General features: G+C 43.3%; 1 pseudogene; it reads left to right on the plus strand.

Moving 5' to 3' along the window:
* The first annotated feature begins 2672 nt into the window (after window positions 1-2672).
* LOC111980061 (guanine nucleotide exchange factor subunit RIC1-like) overlaps window positions 2673-25344 on the plus strand; it is a 116913-nt pseudogene continuing 94241 nt past the window's right edge.

Below are 25344 nucleotides of genomic sequence, written 5' to 3' on the forward strand. Positions count from 1 at the left end.
ATGACAGGAAGACTGCATAGTGGCCACATCCGTTTCCTCTGAGAGGGTCTTCTCGAAAACGGGACAAATAATTACTGAGAGAAGAAACCATATCAGCCCCTCGAAAGTGAGGCAGCTTGCATTTCTAAATGCAAATCTCTCATAAAAGCAAAATATGGTCAGCATTGCTGTGTGCTGCTGGTTATAACATGGCAATAAAGAAGAGAGAGAAAAGAGGGACCAGTTTAATGTTTTAAGTGGGATGCTGCAGTTTTGCACATTGTTATTTATTTTTCTTTGATATGGTGCAATATTTTATTATTATGTTGTTCAGATTGTATTCGTTTTGAATTGTTACATTTAATATGCACTTTGTTTATATACATAAAAATATATATACTTTAAATGCACATGTGTAATAGCGTCCTTCTTTTTTACATTTATTTCAATTTGTGGGATGCTGCAGTTTTGCAAATTGTTATTTATTTTTCTTTGATATGGTGCAATATTTTATTATTATGCTGTTCAGATTGTATTCGTTTTGAATGGTTAGTTTTATATGCACTTTGTTTATATACATTAAAAAGTTATACTTTAAATGCAAATGTTTAATAGCATTCTTTTTCATAACAATACAACACATTGTGGTTAAGGTAGAGTATGATTTCATTTAATAATTTAATTAGAATTGTTTTAACACCAATCATAGTCAAACTATCGCAAACTGTTTGACTTGAAAAAATACAAAACATATTTTTTTAAAGAGCCGTTTGTGAGCCAAAAGAGCTGTCTCTTTTTGGTGAGCTGAGCCGAACGAGCCGGCTCACTATAAAGAGACGGAATGCCCATCACAACTTTGTAGAGTTCAAACTTTCCGACCTGAAAATCACTGACGTCATAATTTCGCTCGTATTTTTTCGAGTTCCCAGTTGTCTTGAAAGCACCAATAACTGACAACAAAAGAATCCCTATTTTGGTTCTCCCATGGAAAAGTCTGGGGGTTTCCAGTGCGCCAAACCACTAACCTTAAAACATGTTTTTTTTGGGAAGTAGAGAGCACACACTAGTTGTCATTTGTACAATGCTAAACTCAAGTGGGAGCATTGAACTACAACATACGGGCAGTAATCGATCTCCCTACATATGCCCATGTACTGTAGTTTATGTAACCCATGGTTACGTGAATCATCAGATCTAAGACATCTGTTTGATATTTTTGATGCTTTGTCCCAGGGGGTGAATTCCTACATTTCTGTTTAATTATTGTGTGTCTAGGTTGAGTGGTGAAGGAAGTTACTGCTGTGCAGCCAAATCTCAGAAACTTACATTGAGACAAATTGTAATGCACAACCCTTATTAGGTCTATCTCAAATTCTTGTTGTTATTTCTGTTGAAAAGTGAAGTATAATGACACACTTCAGAGTTATAATTTATTTCGCAGTTGTTCTATTTGAAGAAAAATACATGTTAGATGGTGTAGAGAGCTTGTCAGGTCAAATCAAATCAAATTTTATTTGTCACATGCGCCGAATACAACAGGTGTAGACCTTACAGTGAAATGCTTACTTACAAGCCCAACAATGTAATTTTAAGAAAAATAGCAAAAAAAGTAAGAAATAAAAGTAAGAAATAATTAAAGAGCAGCATTAAAATACCAATAGCGAGGCTATATACAGCTGGGTACCGGTACAGAGTCAATGTGCGGGGGCATCGGTTAGTCGAGGTAATTGAGGAAATATGTACCTGTAGGTAGAGTTATTAAAGTGACTATGCATAGATAATAACAGAGAGTAGCAGCAGTGTGAACAGACAATTTTTAGGGCCTTCCTCTGTGGTACTTCATTTGATACAAAGTATATAAATGTGAGATAAAATATAACCAGAAACACTCATTCTAAGTGCTACCAAAGATTACATTGTACATTAGTTTCTCCACTGCACTGTCGGAGCTAGAAGCACAAGCATTTCGCTACACTCGCAATAACATCTGCTAATCGCGTGTATGTGACCAAAACAATTTGATTTACAGGTCTCTCTTGTGAAAGCCTCCCTTATCACCACCAGAGTGCAGCAACGAGCCATTCGGGTGAGTTCGTAAATTCACTCTGGAGTGCCAAAGTGCAAATTCAGAGCTTGTTTTTAGGTTGTCCGTTCGTATATTCGGGGCGTTCAGAGCGCACACTGAGGCGCYCACACCTCACTGTAAATTTTACTCGACCTAGCAGAGCTGGTTAGAGTGTTTTCTTGTTATCTAGAGGGTTAGTGACTGTAACTGTGTCATGGCAACAATTTAATTCCGTTTTTAGCCGATGTTTACTTGCACCTATCATCACCAATTTTAGGGCGTTCGTAAATTCCTCAATTTACTATTCGCTCGCAAACCAGAGTGTTCTGAAATTGGAGCCGATTACCACTGTGAATACGAATGCACCCCAAATTTGAAGTTCAAGAGAAAATTATGTCAGATGTCTCGTTCTGCGCAAACTTCTGCCACGTTCAAAGCAACTGGGAACTCGGAAATCTCTGACTTCCGAGGGTTCAAGACATCCGAGAACCCGTAAAAAACGAGCCTCGACTGGGAAAAATCGTTTTGAACTGTCATCCAACTGGGAACTCCAAGTCGGAAACGCGGACATTTTTCTAGAGCTCCGACTTTCCGACCTGAAATGAAGATCACCGACGTCATGAGTTGACCTCGGTTATTTCTGAGTTCCCAGTTGTCTTGAAAGCACCATTCACACGGGGCAGAGGCCTCTTCGGGGATAGCGAATCCGAGTGAGGATAGCAAACATAATCGCTAAAGATGGCGACGGAGAGAGACACCGAAGAGAATACTGCATGTATTATCATCACTAAGCAATGTTTTTTTAGATAGGTGGACAAGCAAAATAACGAGAGTTTTTAAGTTGAAGTCCCGTGTGCGCACATGATTTGTTTTTCACTGGAGCGCCCAAGTTCCATGTCAAGTTAGCAGTGTTGGCTAGCTAGCCTGGTTGGATTCTCAATCGGGACGAATGTCGTTGGATTGCAAATAGATTTTATGAGCGATTAAATTTGCTACAAACTGTCCATGAAGCTATTGGACAACATCGTCTCTTACTTTGGAATACAGCTAGTCAGCCTTTCAACAGGACCCGCGACACGGCGAGTGTTGAGTCGAAGTGACTGACCGTCATGTATTTTTTAACTGGCTGGCCTCGGAGGCTACTTTGTCCACTGAAAAGTGAAGAAGAACCGTTTCATGTTCAACCCAGCTCCCAGAGGTTTTACTTCGCTGTATTGTCCGAGACTCAACTAAGCGTCTGGTTTAGTCGGGTAAGCACGGAAGGAATTACTGACGAGCTGGCTAGTCGCTAACGTTAACTAGCAGTTGTTAGCCAGTGATCAAGTTGGATAGTTAAGTTTGGTCTGTGCACTTTGGTTGCCGCGTCACTGACTTTTTTTAGGTAATGGCACGGCATTTAGCTAACTAACGTTAGCTGTCATGCATACATGAATTTGGAAAAATAAAATACAAAACAGTACCACCTGTTTGTTAACAGCAGAAGTGTTATTAGCTAGTTACACACATCAATGTATTATGTTCAGTATACGTTAAATGTATGTGCCAAACTACATTAGCTAGCCAGATAAAGACATGGAAAAAGCACAGCATTTGGGACTAACAATTTACTGTAATGTAGCTAACTTTAGCTATATGAGGAATATGTAAACATGTAAGAATACTGTAATCTTCAATCATATACTGTGAAGTATTTAGGTAGGCTTGCTATTGTAAGAGGTGCAAATCAGAGCATAATATAGAGCTTTGGCACAAATTCCTTCACTATCACTGGGTGATTTAAGTTGAAGGAGAGTGTTATTTATTTTGACAACGTGTAAATTACGCAAGTTGAGTTCCCATGGACTTCAACCTCCATGTTCGTCATTCTTCTGCACATATCCTCTCCCATATATTTATAACAAAGAGAGCCTCTCACACGCGTGTTGAATCCTCTGCTTTGAGTGAAAGGAGTCACTTGGTGCTAGGGCAGTTCACACCGTACTGCCACTTCATAGGTCCATATTTTCCTTTCCCCAGGGCTTCTGTTGATATACGATCACTGGGGCTTTGTGACCCCAGGGGCAGACTTTCATCAAGGCAAAAGATGGCAAAGAAAATGGCCATATATTCACTACATGGGTGAACTTTGATTAAACTAGGCTATATATTGTTTTTTTCTGTGATAGATTGGTTGTTTTTTCTGTTTAACAGCAATGCAACTTTAATTTTTAATCTGGTGTCCACATAACATCTGAAATTACAGTTGTCAGCTGTGGAATTATCTCTGCATAGTAGTAGTCAATGACTGCATGAGAGTATAAACACGAGTGCTGCTGAAAATATAATAGCTGTATGTGGAGTAGAATTAGACAGGGAAATAAATACTGGCCTAGATTTACACTGTCTCACAGGAGGTAAGTATCCTGTTGTACTTCCATGATTTCTTAAATTTTTATTTAACTAAATCAGTAAGGAACAAATTCTTATTTACAATGACGGCCTATCCCCGGCCAAACCCTAACCTAACTCTGAACATCCGGCGCCGAAACGAGATGGCCGCCTCGCTTCGCGTTCCTTGGAAAATATGCAGTATTTTGTTTTTTTATGTGTTATTTCTTACATCGGTACCCCAGGTAATCTTAGGTTTCATTACATACAGTCGGGAGGAACTACTGAATATACGATTAACGTCAACTCATCAATCGTTCCTACCAGGAATATGACTTTCCGAAACGGATCCAGTGTTTTGCCTTCCACCAATACAATGGATCTGATCCCAGCCGGCGACCCTGTGCGACGCCGTAAAAGGGGCAAACGAGGCGGTCTCCCTGGCCAGGCTTCGGAGACGGGCACATCGCGCTCCACTCCTAGCATACTACTCGCCAATGTCCAGTCTCTTGACAATAAGGTTGATGAAATCCGAGCACGGGTAGCATTCCAGAGAGACATCAGGGATTGCAACGTGCTCTGCTTCACGGAAACCATGGCTAACTCAAGAGACGCTAACGGAGTCGGTGCAGCCAGCTGGTTTCTTTCATGCATCGCGCCGACAGAAACAAACATCTTTCTGGTAAGAAGAGGGGCGGGGGGGTATGCCTTATGATTAACGAGAACGTGGTGTGATCATCATAACAACACACAGGAACTCAAGTCATTCTGTTCACCTGATCTAGAACTCTCACAATCAAATGTCGACCGCATTATCTACCAAGGGAATTCTCTTCGGTCATAATCACAGCCGTATATATTCCCCCCCAAGCAGACACATCGATGGCCCTGAACGAACTTTATCTGACTCTTTGTAAACTGGAAACCACACACCCTGAGGCTGCATTCATCGTAGCTGGGGATTTTAACAAGGCTAATCTAAAACCAAAACTCCCTAAATTCTATCAGCATATCGATTGTGCTACCAGGGCTGGAAAAACCTAGATCATTGTTTATCTAATTTCCGCGATGCATATAAGGTCCTCCCCCGCCCCCCTTTCGGAAAAGCTGACCACGACTCATTTTTGTTGATTCCAGCCTACAAACAGAAACTAAAACAACAAGCTCCCGCGCTCAGGTCTGTTCAACGCTGGTCCGACCAATTGATTCCACGCTTCAAGACTGCTTCGATCACGCGGATTGGAATATGTTCCGCATTGCGTCCAACAACAATATTGACGAATATGCTGATTCGGTGAGCGAGTTCATTAGGAAGTGCATTGACGATGTCGTACCCACAGCAACGATTAAAACATTCCCAACACAGAAACCGTGGATTGACGGCAGCATTCGTGTGAAACTGAAAGCGCGAACCACTGCTTTTAACCAGGGCAAGGTGACCGGAAGCATGACCGAATACAAACAGTGTAGCTATTCTCTCCGCAAGGCAATCAAACAGGCTAAGTCCCAGTACAGAGACAAAATCGAGTCGCAATTCAACAGCTCAGACACAAGAGGTATGTGGCAGGGTCTACAGTCAATCACGGATTACAAAAAGAAAACCAGCCCCGTCGCGGACCAGGATGTCTTTGCTCCCAGACAGGCTAAACAACTTTTTTGCCCGCTTTGAGGACAATACAGTGCCACTGACACGGCCCCTACCAAAACCTGCGGGCTCTCCTTCACTGCAGCCGAGGTGAGTAAAACATTTAAACGTGTTAACCCTCGCAAGGCTGCAGGCCCAGACGGCATTCCAGCCGCGTCCTCAGAGCATGCGCAGACCAGCTGGCTGGTGTGTTTACGGACATATTCAATCAATCCTTATCCCAGTCTGCTGTTCCCACATGCTTCAAGAGGGCCACCATTGTTCCTGTTCCCAAGAAAGCTAAGGTAACTGAGCTAACGACTACGCCCCGTAGCACTCATTTCCGTCATCATGAAGTGCTTTGAGAGACTAGTCAAGGACCATATCACCTCCCACCCTACCGGACACCCTAGACCCACTCCAATTTGCTTACCGACCCAATAGGTCCCACAGAACGACGCATCGCAACCACACTGCACACTGCCCTAACCCATCTGGACAAGAGGAATACCCATGTGAGAATGCTGTTCATCGATTACAGCTCAGCATTTAACACATAGTACCCTCCAAACTCGTCATCAAGCTCGAGACCCTGGGTCTCGACCCCGCCCTGTGCAACTGGGTCCTGGACTTCCTGACGGGCCGCCCCAGGTGGTGAGGGTAGGTAACAACATCTCCACCCCGCTGATCCTCAACACTGGGGCCCCACAAGGTTGCGTTCTGAGCCCTCTCCTGTACTCCCTGTTCACCCACGACTGCGTGGCCATGCACGCCTCCAACTCAATCATCAAGTTTGCGGATGACACTACAGTGGTAGGCTTGATTACCAACAACGACGAGACGGCCTACAGGGAGGAGGTGAGGGCCCTCGGAGTGTGGTGTCAGGAAAATAACCTCACACTCAACGTCAACAAAACAAAGGAGATGATTGTGGACTTCAGGAAACAGCAGAGGGAGCACCCCCCTATCCACATCGACGGGTCAGTAGTGGAGAAGGTGGAAAGTTTTAAGTTCCTCGGTGTACACATCACGGACAAACTGAATTGGTCCACCCACACAGACAGGCGTCGTGAAGAAGGCGCAGCAGCGCCTCTTCAACCTCAGGAGGCTGAAGAATTCGGCTTGGTCACCAAAAGCACTCACAAACTTCTACAGATGCACAATCGAGAGCATCCTGTCGGGCTGTATCACCGCCTGGTACAGCAACTGCTCCGCCCACAACCGTAAGGCTCTCCAGAGGGTAGTGAGGTCTGCAGAACGCACCACCGGGGGCAAACTACCTGCCCTCCAGAACCTAAACCACCCGATGTCACAGGAAGGCCATAAAGATCATCAAGGACAACAACCACCCAAGCCACTGCCTGTTCACCCCGCTATCATCCAGAAGGCGAGGTCAGTACAGGTGCATCAAAGCAGGGACCGAGAGACTGAAAAACAGCTTCTATCTCAAGGCCATCAGACTGTTAAACAGCCACCACTAACATTTAGCGGCCGCTGCCAACATACTGACTCAACTCCAGCCACTTTAAAAATGGGAATTGATGGAATTATGTAAAAATGTACCACTAGCCACTTTAAACAATGCCACTTAATATAATGTTTACATACCCTACATTACCCATCTCATATGTATATACCGTACTCTATACCATCTACTGCATCTTGCCTATGCCGTTCTGTACCACCACTCATTCATATATCTTTATGTACATATTCTTTATCCCTTTACACTTGTGTGTGTATAAGGTAGTAGTTGTGGAATTGTTAGGTTAGATTACTTGTTGGTTATTACTGCATTGTCGGAACTAGAAGCACAAGCATTTCGCTACACTCGCATAACATATGCTAACCAATGTGTATGTGACTAATAAAATTTGATTTGATTTGATTTGAACCTAACCTGGATGCTGGACCAATTGTGCGCCGCCCTATGGGACTCCCAATCACCGGTTGTGATACAGCCTGGAATCGAACCAGGTCTGTAGTGATGCCTCTAGCACTGAAATGCAATGCCTTAGACCACTGCGTAGTACAACATAGCTAGCTAACTACTCCACCGACTCTCGACAGCTTTCTATAAAAATTGAATACATTTTTGTGATTTAATTATGTTGCTTGCTACGCTTGTTATCTAGTTTGGCCAGCTGGTTAGTATCAACAAGGGCTTACTACAAATTCTATCTAGTGAGCAACAATATTAAAGCAGCTTGCCAGTTTGTTTACATTAGCTACAGCAGGCACAAGTCAAGCTACTTCTGCCTTGTGGCCTGGAGTATTATTTTTTATTTTAAGTGTTTTACGTTTTATATTAACCCCTCCACCTCCCCTCTTTGGAGGACAGATATCGTTTAGTTTTTTTACAGCTTTTTTTGCTACATTTTACATATACATTTTACATACATGGTACTTTTATATAAAGCAGTCACATAACAATAATACATTACCAAACATCAGCTCTTTAATCCCACCCCTCAGCCACTCTCAGCCCATCCCACCTATCATCGTAGACTACTCTCGTTTGGTTTCCATGTGCCATATATTTTTCAATTGTGCTGTGATGTTTTACAACATTTTTTAATCTTTCTAATTGTATGTTAACCACAGATTGTGAGCTAAAGGTGAAAACCTTTCCTATGAGTAATATTATATTATTTACTGACTGACTATGGCTTTCCAGATCGCCGACATTGCTATTTGTAAGYTTAATTTTAAGCGTGTGTTATAATTTTTTTGAACCATTCCTGAACATAGGGACAATAACAGAATAAAGGATCCATTGATTCTGTCTCTTCGCAGCATAATCTACAGAGCTGAGATTGTTGTATGTCCCATATATTTAGTATTCTGTTGGTGGGAAGAATTTAATATAATTTTAAATTGAAAAACTCTGTAAAAAAAAAGTGTAGTTTTTTTGTACCATTTCATAAACCATATGCCATGGAATCAGTACATCGAAAATCTCTTCCCATTTATTTTGCAACCTGTATTGTGCTGTTGTTAACATTTTTGTACTCAGATGAAACTGGTATATTTTTCTATTTATGCCAGTTCCTTTCAGCCAATTTGTATCTTTAATATATTGCAGGCAAACAAGTTCCATACCTTTTCCCTTTTCCACTTGCCGCCTCAATTTTTGCTGCAATCAGTTGCATGTAAGTTTCTAGTCACTAGTACTTCATAGCACTAGTACTTCATTGTTGAATAGTACAGGGGTTATTGGGAAGTTAGGGAGGTCAGGCCTGTAAAAAAATAAAAATACCCCCTGTTTTTTGCTTCTCCGATGGAATGTCACTTGAGCTGTTTAGGAATGTTTTCCTCCAGTTCTGACTGCATAAGATATGGCCTACAACATGAATGGGTCGTGTAGAATATTCACATGCTAGGCCTATGTAAAATGTAATGCATGTAACTGTAAAATTTGCAACAGCTTTCTGAAAGTATATAGGCTGAAATAACTTGTCAAATAGTCATAACATCAACAACCTAACAGATGGTCAACATCAACCTGTACATCATCTAATTGGATAATCATAATCATGATCGTGTATGTGGTTGTGCATGTCGTCTATATGCATCTGTTCATGCAGATCAAGAGTATTTCCCTTTCTGAGTGGGTTACCATCTGCTGTGTTTTAACCTTCTCAAGATCTAATGGCAAAACCGGACTGAGACGGGGGTCCAGTCAATACCGGACTGAGACGGGGGTCCAGTCAATACCGGACTGAGACGGGGGTCCAGTCAATACCGGACTGAGACGCGGGGTCCAGTCAATACCGGACTGAGACGGGGGTCCAGTCAATACCGGACTGAGACGGGGGTCCAGTCAATACCGCGACTGAGACGGGGGTCCAGTCAATACCGGACTGAGACGGGGTCCAGTCAATACCGGACTGAACGGGGGTCCAGTCAATACCGGACTGAGCGCGGGGTCCAGTCAATGGAAGCACCCCACCTAACCCTGGAGTTATTCCCACAACGTGGACTCCTTGGTTTCTGCCTGTACTGCTCCACTTCTCGCTGTAGCAGCGTCTCCTCCTCCTCCGACCTCCTATTACTACTCTTTGGCCGTGTCTCCAATAGCCTTTAGTGGACCCCTCTCCTCGACTACTCTCCTTCATCTGCAGTGATAACAAAGCAGTGCATGGTTCATACTAGTGCTTTCATGCCGAGGTGGTTAAATGAAACACCTCAGGAGTAACCAGTTTCCTTCCTTCCTCCTCCACGGGAAGCTGCCGCCTCTCGCCTGTTCCTTCCCTCTCCAATCTCCCTGTTTATCAGCTGTCTCCTACTCCTATCACCCCCCGGCCCCCAATCCAATATGCTCGTTAGTGACTAGATCAATCCAGACTGCAATTTGTGTCTATTTACCATATTATAGTCGTACTCTCTTTGAAATAATCCTAGAATGGTGAGAAAATAAGGTTTAGGTAGTTCATTTAGACTTGATATTCAACATATTGATACAACCTAACTGATAAAACTGCACAGTTCTCATTTGTAAAGTTCAAATAGAGTATAGTCTTGCACATCATATATGGTCAATGTCAAATATCACGATTTTCAATTTAATCATATTAAATACAATTTTATTTGTCACATGAGCCGAATACAACAGGTGTAGACCTTACAGTGACATGCTTACTTACAAGCCCTTAAKCAACAATGCAGTTAAGAAAATATTTACTAAATAAACYAAAGTAAAACAATAAAATTWATAATGAGGCTATATTCAGGSGGTACCAGTACCGAGTCAATATACAGGTTAGTCGAGATAATTTGTACATGTAGGTAGGGGTAAAGTGACTGCATAGATAAACGGCGAGTAGCAGCAGTGTAAAAACAAGGGGGATCAATGTAAATAGTGGGCCTTCCTCTGACACCGTCTAGTATAGAGGTCCTGGKTGGCAGGAAGCTTGGCCCCTGTGATATACTGGGCCGTAAGCACTACCCTATGTAGCAGGCGGTGATGCAACGGGTCAGGATGCTCTCGATGGTGCAGCTGTAGAACTTTTTGAGGATCTGGGGACCCATGCCGAAATATTTTCGGTCTCCGGGAGGTGGGAAAAGGCGTTGTCGTGCCCTCTTCACAACTGTCTTGGTGTATTTGGACCATGTTAGTTTGTTGGTGATGTGGACACCAAGGAACTTGATTCTCTATCCGCTCCACTACAGCCCCGTCAACGTGAATGGGTGCGTGTTCGGCCCTCCTTTTCCTATAGTCCACGATCATCTCCTTCGTCTTTTTCACATTGAGGGAGAGGTTGTTATCCTGGCACCACACGGTCAGGTATCTGACCTCCCTATAGGCTGGTTCAATGTTTTTTTATTTTTTATTTATTTATTTTTTTATCTTTAAATTTTACCCCCTTTTCTCCCCAATTTCGTGGTATCCAATTGTTAGTAATTACTATTTTGTCTCATCGCTACAACTCCCGTACGGGCTRGGGAGAGACGAAGGTCGAAAGCCATGCGTCCTCCGAAACACATCCCAACCAAGCCGCACTGCTTCTTAACACAGCYCGCCTCCAACCCGGAAGCCAGCCGCACCCATGTGTCGGAGGAAACACCATGCACCTGGCTACCTTGGTTAGCGCGCACTGCGRCCGGRCCACCACAGGAGTCGCGATGAGACAAGGATACCCCTACCGGCRAAACCCTCCCTAACCCGGACGACGCTAGGCCAATTGTGCGTCGSCCCAKGGACCTCCCGGTCGCGGCCGGCTGCGWCAGAGCCTGGGCGCGAACCCAGAGTCTCTGGTGGCACAGCTAGCGCTGCGWTGCAGTGCCCAAGACCACTGCGCCACCCGGGAGGCCCGGCTGTTTCAATGTTGTCGGTGATCAGGCCTACCAGTCTTGTGTCGTCAGTAAACTTAGTGATGGTGTTGGAGTCGTGCTTGGCCACACAGTCGTGGGTGAACAAGGAGTACAGGAGGGGACTACGCACGCACCCCTGAGGGTTGAGGATCAGCGTGGCAGATGTGTTGTTGGCTAACCTTACCACCTGGGGGCGGCCCAGGATCCAGTTGCAGAGGGAGGTGTTTAGTCTCAGGGTCTTTAGCTTAGTGATGAGCTTTGTGGGCGCTATGGTGTTGAACTCTGASRWSWYSTCAATGTGATAKATTTTTTCTCACATACAGTACCAGTCAAAAGTTTGGACACACCTACTCATTCCATGTTTTTTCTTTATTTGTCCTATTTTCTACATTGTGGAATAATAGTGAAGACATCAAAAGGGGCGGCAGGTAGCCTAGTGGTTAGAGTGTTGGACTAGTAGCCGAAAGGTTGAAAGATCGAATCCCCGAGCTGACAAGTAACAAAAATCTGTCGTTCTGCCCCTCCTGACTTGCCTAGTTAAATAAAGGTAACCCCCCCCCCAAAAAAACAAAAAAACAATGCAATAACACACATGGAATCATGTAGTAACCAAAAAAGTGTTAAATCAAAATATATTTTAGATTCTTCAAAGTAGCCAGCATTTGCCTTGATGACAGCTTTGCACACTCTTGGCATTCTTTCAACCAGCTTCACCTGGAATGCTTTTCCAACAGTCTTGGAGTTCCCACATATGCCGAGCACTTGTTGTCTGCTTTTCCTTCACTCTGCGATCCAACTCATCCCAAACCATCTCAATTGAGTTTAGGTCTGGTGCTTGTGGAGGCCAGGTCATCTAATGCAGCACTCCATCACTCTCCTTCTTGGTCAAATAGCCCTTACACAGCCTGGAGGTGTGTTGGGTCATTGTCCTGTTGAAAAACAAATGATAGTCCCTCTAAGCGTATTCCTCCTGGTCGCGGCAGGGTTTCCCTTTGTAGTCAGTAATAGTATGCAAGCCCTGCCACATCCGACGAGCGTCAGAGCCGGTGTAGTAGGATTCAATCTTAGTCCTGTATTGACGCTTTGCCTGTTTGATGGTTTGTCTGAAGGCATAACAGGATTTCTTATAAGCGTCCGGATTAGTGTCCCACTCCTTGAAAGCAGCAGCTCTAGCCTTTAGATAGGTGCAGATGTTGCCTGTAATCCATGGATTCTGTTTGGGATATGTACATACGGTCACTGTGGGTACGACATCATCGATGCACTTATTGATGAAATCGGTGACTGAGGTGGTACACGCATCAAAGCCGTTGGGTAAATCCCGGAACATATTCCAGTATGTGCTAGCAAAACAGTCCTGTAGCGTAGCATCCGCGTCATCTGACCACTTCCGTATTGAACGAGTCACTGGTACTTCCTGCTTTAGTTTTTGCTTGTAAGCAGGAATCAGGAGAATATAATTATGGTCAGATTTGCCAAATGGAGGGTGAGGGAGAGCTTTGTCTCTGTGTTTGGAGTAAAGGTGGTCGAGAGTTCGTTTTTTTTCTCCCTCTGGTTGCACATGCTGGTAGAATGAGGTGTAACAGATTTAAGTTTGCCTGCATTAAATTTCCCGGGCCACTAGGAGAGCCGCTTCTGGATGAGCATTTTCTTGTATGCTTATGGGCCTTATACAGCTCATTGAGTGCGGTCTTAGTGCCAGCATCGGTTTGTGGTGCTAAATGGACGGCTACTAAAAATATAGATGAGAACTCTCTTGGTAGATAGTGTGGTCTACAGCTTATCATAAGGTACTCTACCTCAGACGAGCAAAACCTTTTTTAATATCAGACATCGCACACCAGCTGTTATTGACAAATTGACCCCCCCACCCCTCGTCTTGCCGGACGCAGCTGTTCTGTCCCGCCGATGCACGGAAAACCCAGCCAACTGTATATCTGTGTCGTTGTTCAGCCACGACTCGGTGAAACATAAGATATTACAGTTAGTGTCCCGTCGGTAGGATAGTCTCGAACGGAGCTCATCCAGTTTATTCTCCAGTGATAGCACGTTGGCCAATAGAAAGGGTGCTCGAGGCATGTTACCCACTCGCCAATGAATTCTCACAAGGCACCCTGATCTGTGTTTCTTTATTTTCTTCATGTGTATGACAGGGTTTAGTGCCTTGTCCGGGAGCAACATTATATCCTTTGCGTCAGACTCATTAAAGAAACAATCTTTGTCCAGATCGAGGTGAGTAATCGCTGTTCTGATATCCAGAAGCTCTTTTCGGTCATAAGAGGTGGTAGCATTAACATTATGTACAAAATAAGTTACAAACAATATGAAAATGCACAAAATAGCACAATTGGTTAGGAGCCCATAAAACGGCAACCATCCCCTCTGGCATCCCCTCATTTTTTCCCTGGATACCTCGGCCCAACCCTATTCTGAATGCTGAATGTCCCTCTAAGGACCTCTTCAATTACACTGACTCAGTAGAATGGGTTGTTATGAAGCTTGTATTATATGTGGGGTATCGTCTGAGTGGCTGTTTGGTGTCCAACCTCATCACAGTTTTGATTTTGAGAACAGCTCTCAGTATCACTTTACCTAAAGTGAAAAGACATCTTAAGATAAGGTTCTTAAGGGCTGAGTGAGGGTTACTTATTTGTGCAGTTCAGGGAGGCTTGATGGCATTGATTGAGTGCTTCTCTCTCATGCAAGAAGGCATATCCACCTCCACCGTATTATGCTCAAGTTATGACATCACTGTCATCTCCATGACAATGCTGTTCATCAGGAGGAATCCTTACGGCAAGGTCCTCTGAGACCCTTATCATATACTGTATGAAAAGTGTCCGTTTGAAGTTCGTCCCTCTGGGTTATTCTAGATAATTAGCACTAGGCTAGCTAGGTTTGTGCTTGACTGAGTGCTGTATCGTACTTGCTGCTCATATGAGCGCTTTGGTAGAGAATGTGTAATCAAAAAAAATGGCATGAGAGTAGATATGAATATTTTCAAAACAGTTGATCCCCGTTGAAATATCAAGGTATCTTAACTAGTTCCACTCTTCATCTCCCCATTTATTCATGAGCTGATCTGCTATCTGTATAATCAACTCGATTGTTGCACAATATAGGAGATATTCTGGCATTCGTTGGAGGTTATCTAGCAAGCTTAGCAACTTTGCTCATTTTACTTTTGTTTGACTGCCATTACAAGGTTTGTATGATTAGACAATGCTTTACTGAGGCTGCCCCTATTGCTGAAATGCACTGGATTAATTGAAGAACATGGAAACGCTCTGAATTTTATGAACGGCCTGTTTCGCAATGCACAACAATGTCATTGGCGATCAAAGATAGTTACTAAATATCAGTTTAATTTGCCCTGGAAATCTTTACATGGTGATGCAGCGTCCGTCTTATTTGGGGAGAACCCTGGCATAGTGATCATATCTTGGTTTTAAACTCTTGATAGATAAACATTATTTCTGATATTGAATCTTGGTAGATTTTCTGTGAAACATGCATCCCTAGAATACAGTGACAACTGTGCCCTGTTTCTATTTTGTACAATGACTKATTTTTTTGTTGTTGTTTTGGCTTTGTACTTCAGCACTTTGGATTTGAAATGATACAATYACTGAGGTTAAAGTGCAGACTGTCAGCTTTAATTTGAGTCTTTCATCCATATCAGGTGACACAATTAGAAATTACAGCCCTTTTGTACATAGTCCCCCCAACCCCCACCCCCCATTTTAGGGTACCAAAGATATTGGGATAAATTCACTTGTGTATTAAAGTAGTCAAAAGTTTAGTATTTGGTCCCATATTCCTAGAATGCGATGACTACATCAATCTTGTGACTCTATTACATGTTGGATGCATTTGCTGTTTGTTTTGGTTGTTTCAGATTATTTTGTGTCAAGTAGAAATGAATCGTAAATAATCTATTGTGTGAAATAAGTATAGAACGCTTCTGCACTTTAACCTTATAGTCAGTGAATAATTTCAAATCCAAAGTGCTGGAGTACAGAGCCCCAAAACCCCCCCAAAAAATGGCCACTATCCGAATAAGTTTGGAGCTCAGTGTATGGAGTATGTATCAACCATTGTTGTAGTAAAAGTGTGTGACTGGCTGTCTGACCTTGTCAACATTCCCGTTAGCAATCCCGTCCGRTAGTCTCCATCTGGCCCAGTGCTGCTGGTGCTCCAGGACCTGGGCTGGGGGCTCCGCTAGACACACACACACACACTCTGCTAGGACAAGTAGAGACCTGTCCTCAAGCTCCTCCACTAAAGTCTTATAGCGGTTTTCCTTGGCACAGTTAAGAGAGGGGGTGAAAGTGGGCGTGGCCTCATATTACAATAAGACACACCCACATTCATGAAGGCCTAGCTTCCACTGTCTCTGCGATTATATAATAGGCTTGGGAGATATACCGAGGGTATGATGTTCAATACCGTTTTGAAAATCATACCCTTGGGAGATATACCGAGGGTATGATGTTCAATACCGTTTTGAAAATCATACCGGGGGCTGTGGGGATGCGTGCTACGCCACTATTTATAACTACACTGAGTGTACAAAACTGACCAGGTGAAGCTATGACCCCTTATTGATGTCACTTGTTAAATCCACTTCCATCAGTGTAGATGAAGGGGAGGAGACGGGTTAAATAATAATTTTTAAGCCTTGAGACAACTGAGACATGGATTGTGTATGTGTGAGATTCCAAGGGTGAATAGGCAGGACAAAATATTTAAGTGCATTTGAATGAGATATGGTAGTAGGTGCCCGTTAACGGGATCGATATGACAACAGCCAGTGAAAGTGCAGGGCGCCAAATTCAAATCACATAATTAAAATTCCTCAAACATACAAGTATTTCACARCATTTTAAAGATACACTTCTTGTTAATCCCACCACAGTGTCCGATTTCAAATAGGCTTTACAGCGAAAGCACCACAAACGATTTTGTTAGGTCAGAGCCAAGTCACAGAAAAACACAGCCATTTTTCCAGCCAAAGAGAGGAGTCACAAAAATCAGAAATAGAGAGAGAATTAATCTCTAACCTTTGATCTTCATCAGATGACACTCATAGAACTTCATGTTACACAATACATGTATGTTTTGTTCGATAAAGTTCATATTTATTTCCAAAAATCTCAGTTTACATTGGCGCGTTACGTTCAGTAATGTTTTGCTTCCAAAACATCCAGTGATTTTGCAGAGAGCCACATCAATTTACAGAAATACTCATCATAAATGTTGATGAAAATACAAGTGTTATACATGGAACTTTAGATAAACTTCTCCTTAATGCAACCACTGTCAGATTTCAAAAAAGCTTTACGGAAAAAGCAAACCATGCAATAATCTGAGTACGGTGCTCAGATCCCAAACAAGCCAAAAAGATATCCGCCATATTGTGCAGTCAACAGTTCACTTGGAGCAGACAAAGTCAAAGTTCCGTTACAGTCCGTAGAAACGTCAAACGAAGTTTAGAATCAATCTTTAGGATGTTTTTAACATAAATCTTCAATAATGTTCCAACCGGAGAATTCCTTTGTCTTCAGAAATGCAATGGAACGCAAGCTAACTCTCACGTGAACGCGCATGCTCAGCACATGGGCAGCTCATGGCAGACCTTACTCAATCCCCTCTCATTCGGCCCCCCTTCACAGTAGAAGCATCAAACAAGGTTCTAAAGACTGTTGACATCTAGTGGAAGCCTTAGGAAGTGCAACATGACCAATATCCCACTGTATCTTCAATAGGGAAGGAGTTGAAAAACGACCAACATCAGATTTCCCACTTCCTGGTTGGATTTTTTTCTCAGGTTTTTGCCTGCCATATGAGTTCTGTTATACTCACAGACATCATTCAAACAGTTTTAGAAACTTCAGAGTGTTTTCTATCCAAATATACTACTGATATGCATATATTAGCAACTGGGACTGAGTAGCAGGCAGTTTACTCTGGGCACCTCTGGGCACCTTATTCATCCAAGCTACTCAATACTGCCCCCAGCCATAAGAAGTTAACTCAATATTAGGAAAGTGTTCCTAATGCTTTGTACACTCAGTGTATACATTAAGTTTAACTACAACACATATTGTTTTCAATAGCTCCCCTTGTGTGCAATTTCAGTAATACCTTATACCACGGTATGGTACAGAAACGGTATGAAAATCTGCCTACTGCCCAACCGTATTAGACACTGAATTATTTAGTCTTTTATAAGTGTGTTCTGTGCTTGGCATCTCACGGTCTCATTAGAAAAGAGCAAGTTGATATTTCCTGTTGAAAGAAAGAGTCTGGGTCTGGCAGCATAACAATAGATTGTTGTGTACTGTCTGTCTTTTCCAGGTTCCCCTTTTTGTATATGTGGAAGGAAATCCTCGGAATCGATCCTGAAGGTCGCCAGAGAATCATCATTAATACAAACAATTGACCTAGTCATGTTTGACTCAAAACACAGTCTAGAGGTTTACAATATTCATTGTGGAAGTTTAAAAAAAATGTTTTATGTCATTTTGCTGCATAGCCAATCTCAGTTCAGTGGAAAGTCATTTTTCTGTTTGTGTGAAAGCTCTATGGAAGCAGACAGGGATTTAGGCTAAATGTCATGTAGAGAATCAAATGGAAATTATGATTACTTAAGTTATACGTGTGTGTGTGGCTCTGTCAGATGGACAGCTGATCTAGTCCCCCTTCTATACTAGAGTTAATGGCTGATAAGCCCTGTGCTTTGCTCATAACTTATTTTATGATTACGGTGTCATTGCAGGATCTGTGCGTGTAACTGTGCTACGATTTATGTATACGGTGGCATTGTTCTGCTGTTTAACAGGATCAGTGTGTCTGTGATGTTGGCTACAACAGGACCTCGGATGTCTACACAACACAAATGAATTTGGCCTTTTGCTCAGTGAAAAGCAGATAGCCTCAGATTATTGCTCCTATTTCTTAGTAGAAACAAGTTTCCTGAAGGCCTGTGACTCTGAGGGATATCACATCTTATGTAATGTTATCTTCTTTGTTGAACTTAGAAGGGATTCAATTGGGATTGATTATGTGGCTTTGCAGGAACTGGCAGGAACGGCTCTGTCCAAGGTGTGTGTGTGTGGTTTCTGCGTAGCCTCTTTTCTTCTTAGTGACTGGCAGTCTCTTAGCTAACTCCCCTGATTGCCTCCGGTGGAGAATTCAGCATGTGGCAGCTGCTCGCAGGCCGCTAGTTCAGACATGACAAGGTACAAATATTTTGTTCTGCCCCTGATCAAGGCAGTTAACCCACTGTTCCCCGTGCACCGATGATGTCGATTTAAGGCAGACTACCCCCCCCCCCCCCCCCCCCCTCCGCACCTCTCTGATTCAGAGGGGTTGGGTTAAATGCGGAAGACATATTTCAGTTGAATGTATTCAGTTGTATAACTGACTAGGTATCACCCTTCCCACTCGTTCTGACCTGACATTGTGGTTACATGCAGTCTGTGTTCTATAGAGTCTAGATGACCCTTTGGCTGCAATACAATTTCACTACTGAGTGGAAATTAGACACACACACACACACACACACACACACACACACACACACACCATTGTTTCCATTAGATGGCTTTTGGTCTAAACATTTATTTTTTGTGAAAAGCTGATAAAGAAGAAAAAATCCAATTGTGAAATAACACTTTTTAGCCTCTTCATTGATGGAAATACCAGTCGATGGAAATACATTTTCCCGGTCATGCTTATCCGTCTATAGGTTCATTTGCATAATTTAAAATAATTTAAATTGGCGTGTGTGTATGTTAATTTTTTAATCTTATTTATCTCACTCGTACAGAGAACAGATACAGTCTTTGTGCAGAAAAGCTGTCAGTGCGAGAGCTGTTGCTACAGCATCTCAAACAGCAAATGCCTAGGCAACGGAAGGCAGGCTTCATCAGTGCGTCACACCACTTTGCAATGAGCTCGAGGCCGTGTGCATTTGGTGTGTGCCCCTAGCTATCTGTAAATACACAGAAATTGTGCCGTCTGGTTTGCTTAGTATACGGAATTTTAAATGATTCATACTTTTACTTTTTAAGTATATTTAAAACCAAATACTTTTACTCCAGTAGAATTTTACTGGGTGACTTACACTTTTTCATTTTTCTATTACAGTATCTTTACTTTTACTCAAGTATGACAATTGGGTACTTTTTCCAACACAGCTTGCCTTGTAGCCTAGCCAAAACCATGTCCACGGAGGCAATTATTTGATACCAACTTTCTTTCATTGTCTAGTAGCCAATGGCACAATCCCAGTCATATTAGCAACCCATGCCAGTCATATTAGCAACCCATGCCAGTCATATTAGCAACCCATGCCAGTCATATTAGCAACCCATGCTAGTCATATTAGCAACCCATGCTAGTCATATTAGCAACCCATGCTAGTCATATTAGCAACCCATGCTAGTCATATTAGCAACCCATGCTAGTCATCATTAGCAAACCCATGCTAGTCATATTAGCAACCCATGCTAGTCATTTTAGCATATTAGATTTCCCCCTTTTTAAAACATTTCTAAAGGATATTTTCATCAGTCACATGAAACCGCTCGCCTTTGTCAATGGTGTTATCCTGTTAATTGTATTATGGAACGAACAGTCGCGAGTAGACTACCGCCTTGTGGGGTGCCAGGTAGACTACTGCCTTGTGGGGCGCAGGTAGACTACGCGCCTTGTGGGGCGCCAGGTAGACTACTGCCTTGGGGCGCCAGGTAGACTACCGCCCTTGTGGGGCGCCAGGTAGACTACCGCCTTGTGGGGCGCCAGGTAGACTACGCCTTGTGGGGCGCCAGGTAGACTACCGCCTTGTGGGCGCCAGGTAGACTACCGCCTTGTGGGGCGCACAGGTAGACTACTGCCTTGTGGGGCGCCAGGTAGACTACGCCTTGTGGGGCGCCAGGTAGACCTACCGGCCTTGTGGGGCGACAGGATAGACTACCGCCTTGTGGGGCGCCAGGTAGACTACCGCCTTGTGGGGCGCCAGGTAGACTACTGCCTTGTGGGGCGCCAGGTAGACTACTGCCTTGTGGGGCGCCAGGTAGACTACTGCCTTGTGGGCATTGCTGCACTTACAATGTGAAGAAATAATAGTTGAACATTTTTAAGCTAAATGTTCTGATCTGTTGCATCAGACTCATTGCATTAAAAAAAAAATGTTTTAATGTAGCCTAGGCCAACTGGTTGTATGAATTTGGGGGTCTATTGTCCTACAACTATTAGGCTATTTGATTTCACGACAAGCAGAACAATAGAATAGGTAAACTTTTCTACATTGGGGTATATTAGATTGACATAGGCTAGTGATTTGCTGTTTGTTACTCGTCTTGTTAGCTGAGGAAAAGTAAAAGTGCAAATCAGAATTCAGTAAGAAGGACTGCAGATCGTTGCATTGTGTTCTTGCATGTTCTGTAAATATGAATTGCCATAATGTGATTTCTGTCATTCTGAGCACCGTGGGTTACGCACCCAATCCGGTAAAGTTCTTAAATGTCCGTTAAATTAAAATGTTTACGGCCAAATGTCCAGGGCCACATTTTCCTAATGGAGACCATGACACGCACACAGAGACTCTCTGACAGTCCTGAAATAATTACACCTTTTCCGTGAGGGGTCATTGTCCTCTACCCAGTTACCTTCCCTGCTTTTCTTATATTGTAATGTGAAGATTCTGTCTCTTGCTCTCTGTCTCTTGCTCTCTGTCTCTGGCTCTCTGTCTCTGGCTCTCTGTCTCTGGCTCTCTGTCTCTGGCTCTCTGTCTCTGGCTCTCTGTCTCTGGCTCTCTGTCTCTGGCTCTCTGGCTCTCTGTCTCTCTGGCTCTCTGTCTCTCTGGCTCTCTGTCTCTCTGGCTCTCTGTCTCTCTGGCTCTCTGTCTCTCTGGCTCTCTGTCTCTCTGGCTCTCTCGCTCTCTCTTGCACACGTGCTGTCTTGATGTAGTCGCTGGTGTGTGTTGGCGTGTATTGATGGTGTGAGAATGGGATTACATGGTGTAGTGTGGTGCTGATGAATAGTCTTCTGTTGGACCATGGAATACTGGCGACATTGTGTGTGTGAGAGCGCACGTGTGTGTGAAATGAGAGTAATCCACCACGCTGCCATTGGTCTCTTCTCAAAGAGAAACTGTATCCAGAGGTAGTGTCAAATCTGATTCAAGATCTGCCTTGAGAAACAGGGTGTGTCCTAATTGGCACCCTATTCCTTATATAGTGAACTATTTGGAACCCAATGCTCCCTGGTGAAATGTAGTGCACTATAAAGGAGAGATGTAATGATTCACTGATACACATTGGTACCCGATTCAAATGTTTAAGATATGAGTGCATCGGTCCGCGGGACCCCAAACTTATTCAATGTAGCATGCATTGGTCAGGAAATAGATTAAAACGTTACGAATCACTGGTTCACACATTTGTTGTTCAAATAACTTTTTGGACCCTTTTCAAAATACCTAATCTTTTGTGACAGCTCCGTCCTCTCATTGTGTCAAACTTAGCATGTAATTATGTTGACAGTCATTGATCTACAAGTTATTTTGAATGCCTAACAACCCCAGGCAATATCAGTAGTCTAGTCAAACAGTGTCGAGAGACGGCTCCTGATCTGGCACTTTGGCTCGCCACCTTCATTCAAATGTCTGTAACACGGCCTATAAAATGCTTTATTAGTTCAGTGACAACCAGTGTAATTTGCTAGTTTTTATTTTTATCAAATGGCTATAGAAAATGGTGTTTACTGGAATTAAAGTAGTCTACTGTTATGCTACTACCGGAGACACAACTCTCATCTGGCTATATAGGTAGGCTACATGCCGATTGGTGCTTACTAGTGATGCACCGATATTACATTTTTGTCCGATTCCGATATTTTACTTGCCAAGAAATTCGATACCTATAACCGATCTAAAAAAATTTAGTGACCTTTTAAGCGTTCTAGTACAGTTAAATGGTTAACACACACACATGGACACAGCGGCCTAAGGCACTGCAACTCAGTGCAAGAGGCGTCACTACAGTCCCTGGTTCGAATCCAGGCTGTATCACATCGGGCCGTGATTGGGAGTACCATAGGGCTGCGCACAATTGGCCCAGCGTCGTCCGGGTTTGGCCGGGGTAGGCCGTCATTGTAAATAAGAATTTGCTCATAACTGACTTGCCTAGTTAAATAAAGGTTACACACACTACACTGATCAAAAAGTTATTTTGTTGGCATTTTACGTATGTCCCCATTACCAGTAAAACATAATCATAGACCTATTTCTTTCACTTACTTGCTGTGCTGTTTCGTTGTTCAGTCGTTTCATTCTCAACTAGGATTGCATCATACATGTCAAGCGGTGAAGTTTCAACTCTGTCTGTCCGTGGCCTCTCTTCCTCAGTGCGCACTGTCACTGTGTCCGTTTCCATCTTGTCCAGCTGTGTCTGGAATATTTCACGTAAACCCTGTTTTTTTTGTCTACACTGATGTAGCGGTCCTTGTACATAGCATTGAGCATGGTGGCGACACAGTAAAGAGAGAATGCCACTGAATTGCTTGTTCACAGCCTGTGTTGCCAGTTTTGTTGAGCAGGCGTTTCAATGCCGTGACCGAGGGTATCACGTCTGCTGCAGATGCAGTTGATGGGCTTATTTCTCGAGTCAGTTGAACACACTAGCTAGCTCCATTCGAACATGTTCTCAAATGCCATTGAAATGGCAGAAGTGACAACCATCACATTCATGAGCATGCAATACGACTTTCCTCAGTACGAAATCCTCGTCGACCCACTGTGCTGTCAGACTCAGCATGCTCATGGGGCTGATATCGCTGGTCCAAATGTCAGTCGTGAAGCTAATAGCAGTGACGCTATCACTGTGTAACTTCGGTAGGGCAACATCTGAGAAATAGCTCACTTGGTAACGTTAGTGTGTACCTACCGGTGCACTGACCAGTCGGCGAAAGCCAACATCACCCACGACAGAGAACGGTTGATTGTCAAGGGCAATMAATTTTCTTACTCTTTCAAATGACTGCTCGACTTGTCGACTGCTGGATCCACACAGCAGACATTGTGGGCAAGGTTAGGAATGCTGTGTTGCACGTGTAGCGATACATTTTACGTGGCGTCATTGTCATGTACCTACGTTATATAGGTATGCACGTCAGCTTTGACATCGGTTTTGCAAATCGGCGTTAAATATACACGGGGAGCTAACATTAATCATATGCATGTCAATCTCTCATGGTTCAAAGTGGAGAAGAGATTGACTTCATCAATACTTGTTTTTGTTAGAAGTGTTGACAAGCTGAATGCACGAGCTGTCTGTTTAAACTACTAGCACACATCTCAGACACCCATGCATAGCTTATAAAGCTTGGATACAAATGCAGTGTCTTTACCTAGCTATCACAACAGATAGCTAGCTAGCGATTCATGCTAAACATTTAGCTAACGTTAGCCAGCTAGCTAAAAACGATCTATGGGCTGTATGCGATTTATGGAGATTGAATTAAATTGTTTCTTTGTTGTCTTGCAAGCGGTACAGCTGTGGCCATCTGGCTGGTATAAACAAGGGCTTCCTACAACAATAGCAACATTAGAGTAGCAAGCAATCTAGCGAACATTGACCAGACCCGTCAAACACAACTTTTGGCCTCGCAGCCAGTTCCACTGCATTTTTTTCATTGTTCCCCTTTTAATGATTTAGACCTGGGACACTTGGTGTGTGCAATTAGTTATCAGGTAGAACAGAACCAGCAGGCTCCGGACCTCGTAGGGTTAGAGTTGAATACCCCTTGGCTAGACCATAAAGCAACACACACAGACATGCYTTGCCAAACAACGCTACTGCCACCTTATGGTTTGGAGTATTTTAACAAGGCTGAGTGGCTGAGATTGACTGCTGACACTGTTCTGACACACTCTCACTTGTTCTCTTTCTGTCTCTCTTCCAGCCCAGTGTTCTGATAGTGAGCTACATAGAGTCGGCGAAAGCATCCTCCCAGTTTGGCTTCTATCAGCAGGCCGAATGGAAGCAGGACGATTCCATGATAGCAGTAGCGGTGAGTAATGCGATGCAGTCACTTCTCTCTCTCCTTTACTTTTGCGTATTTTCTTAGGTTTTTCCTACGTTCATTTTCCATGGTGGAGGGTTAACGCACCGTTTGTTTGATTTCCACTGTTTATGGAAACAGGAAGTGGGAGAAAGTTTTGCTCACGGTCGGCTAACAGGTGGGAGCGGAACATACACATTCTGCAGCCAGAATGAATAAGGTGGTGGTTGTGTTCACGAAAAGGGGATTTCTTGTTGCCCGGCTAGTTGCGAATGGGAATTTTGTGAGGGGTGTGTTGGTGCCGATTTTTCCTTTTTTAGTGAGTTTACAAGTCTTTTTCGTGTGGTCTCGACTGGGTGCCAGGCGCAATCCGTTAAACATGTTTCCTTTCGTAGGCCAGTGTGTGTTTCTTAACAAGGCAGAA

Source organism: Salvelinus sp. IW2-2015, linkage group LG20, assembly GCF_002910315.2.
Source record: "Salvelinus sp. IW2-2015 linkage group LG20, ASM291031v2, whole genome shotgun sequence".
In the NCBI taxonomy this organism is placed as follows: Eukaryota; Metazoa; Chordata; class Actinopteri; order Salmoniformes; family Salmonidae; genus Salvelinus; species Salvelinus sp. IW2-2015.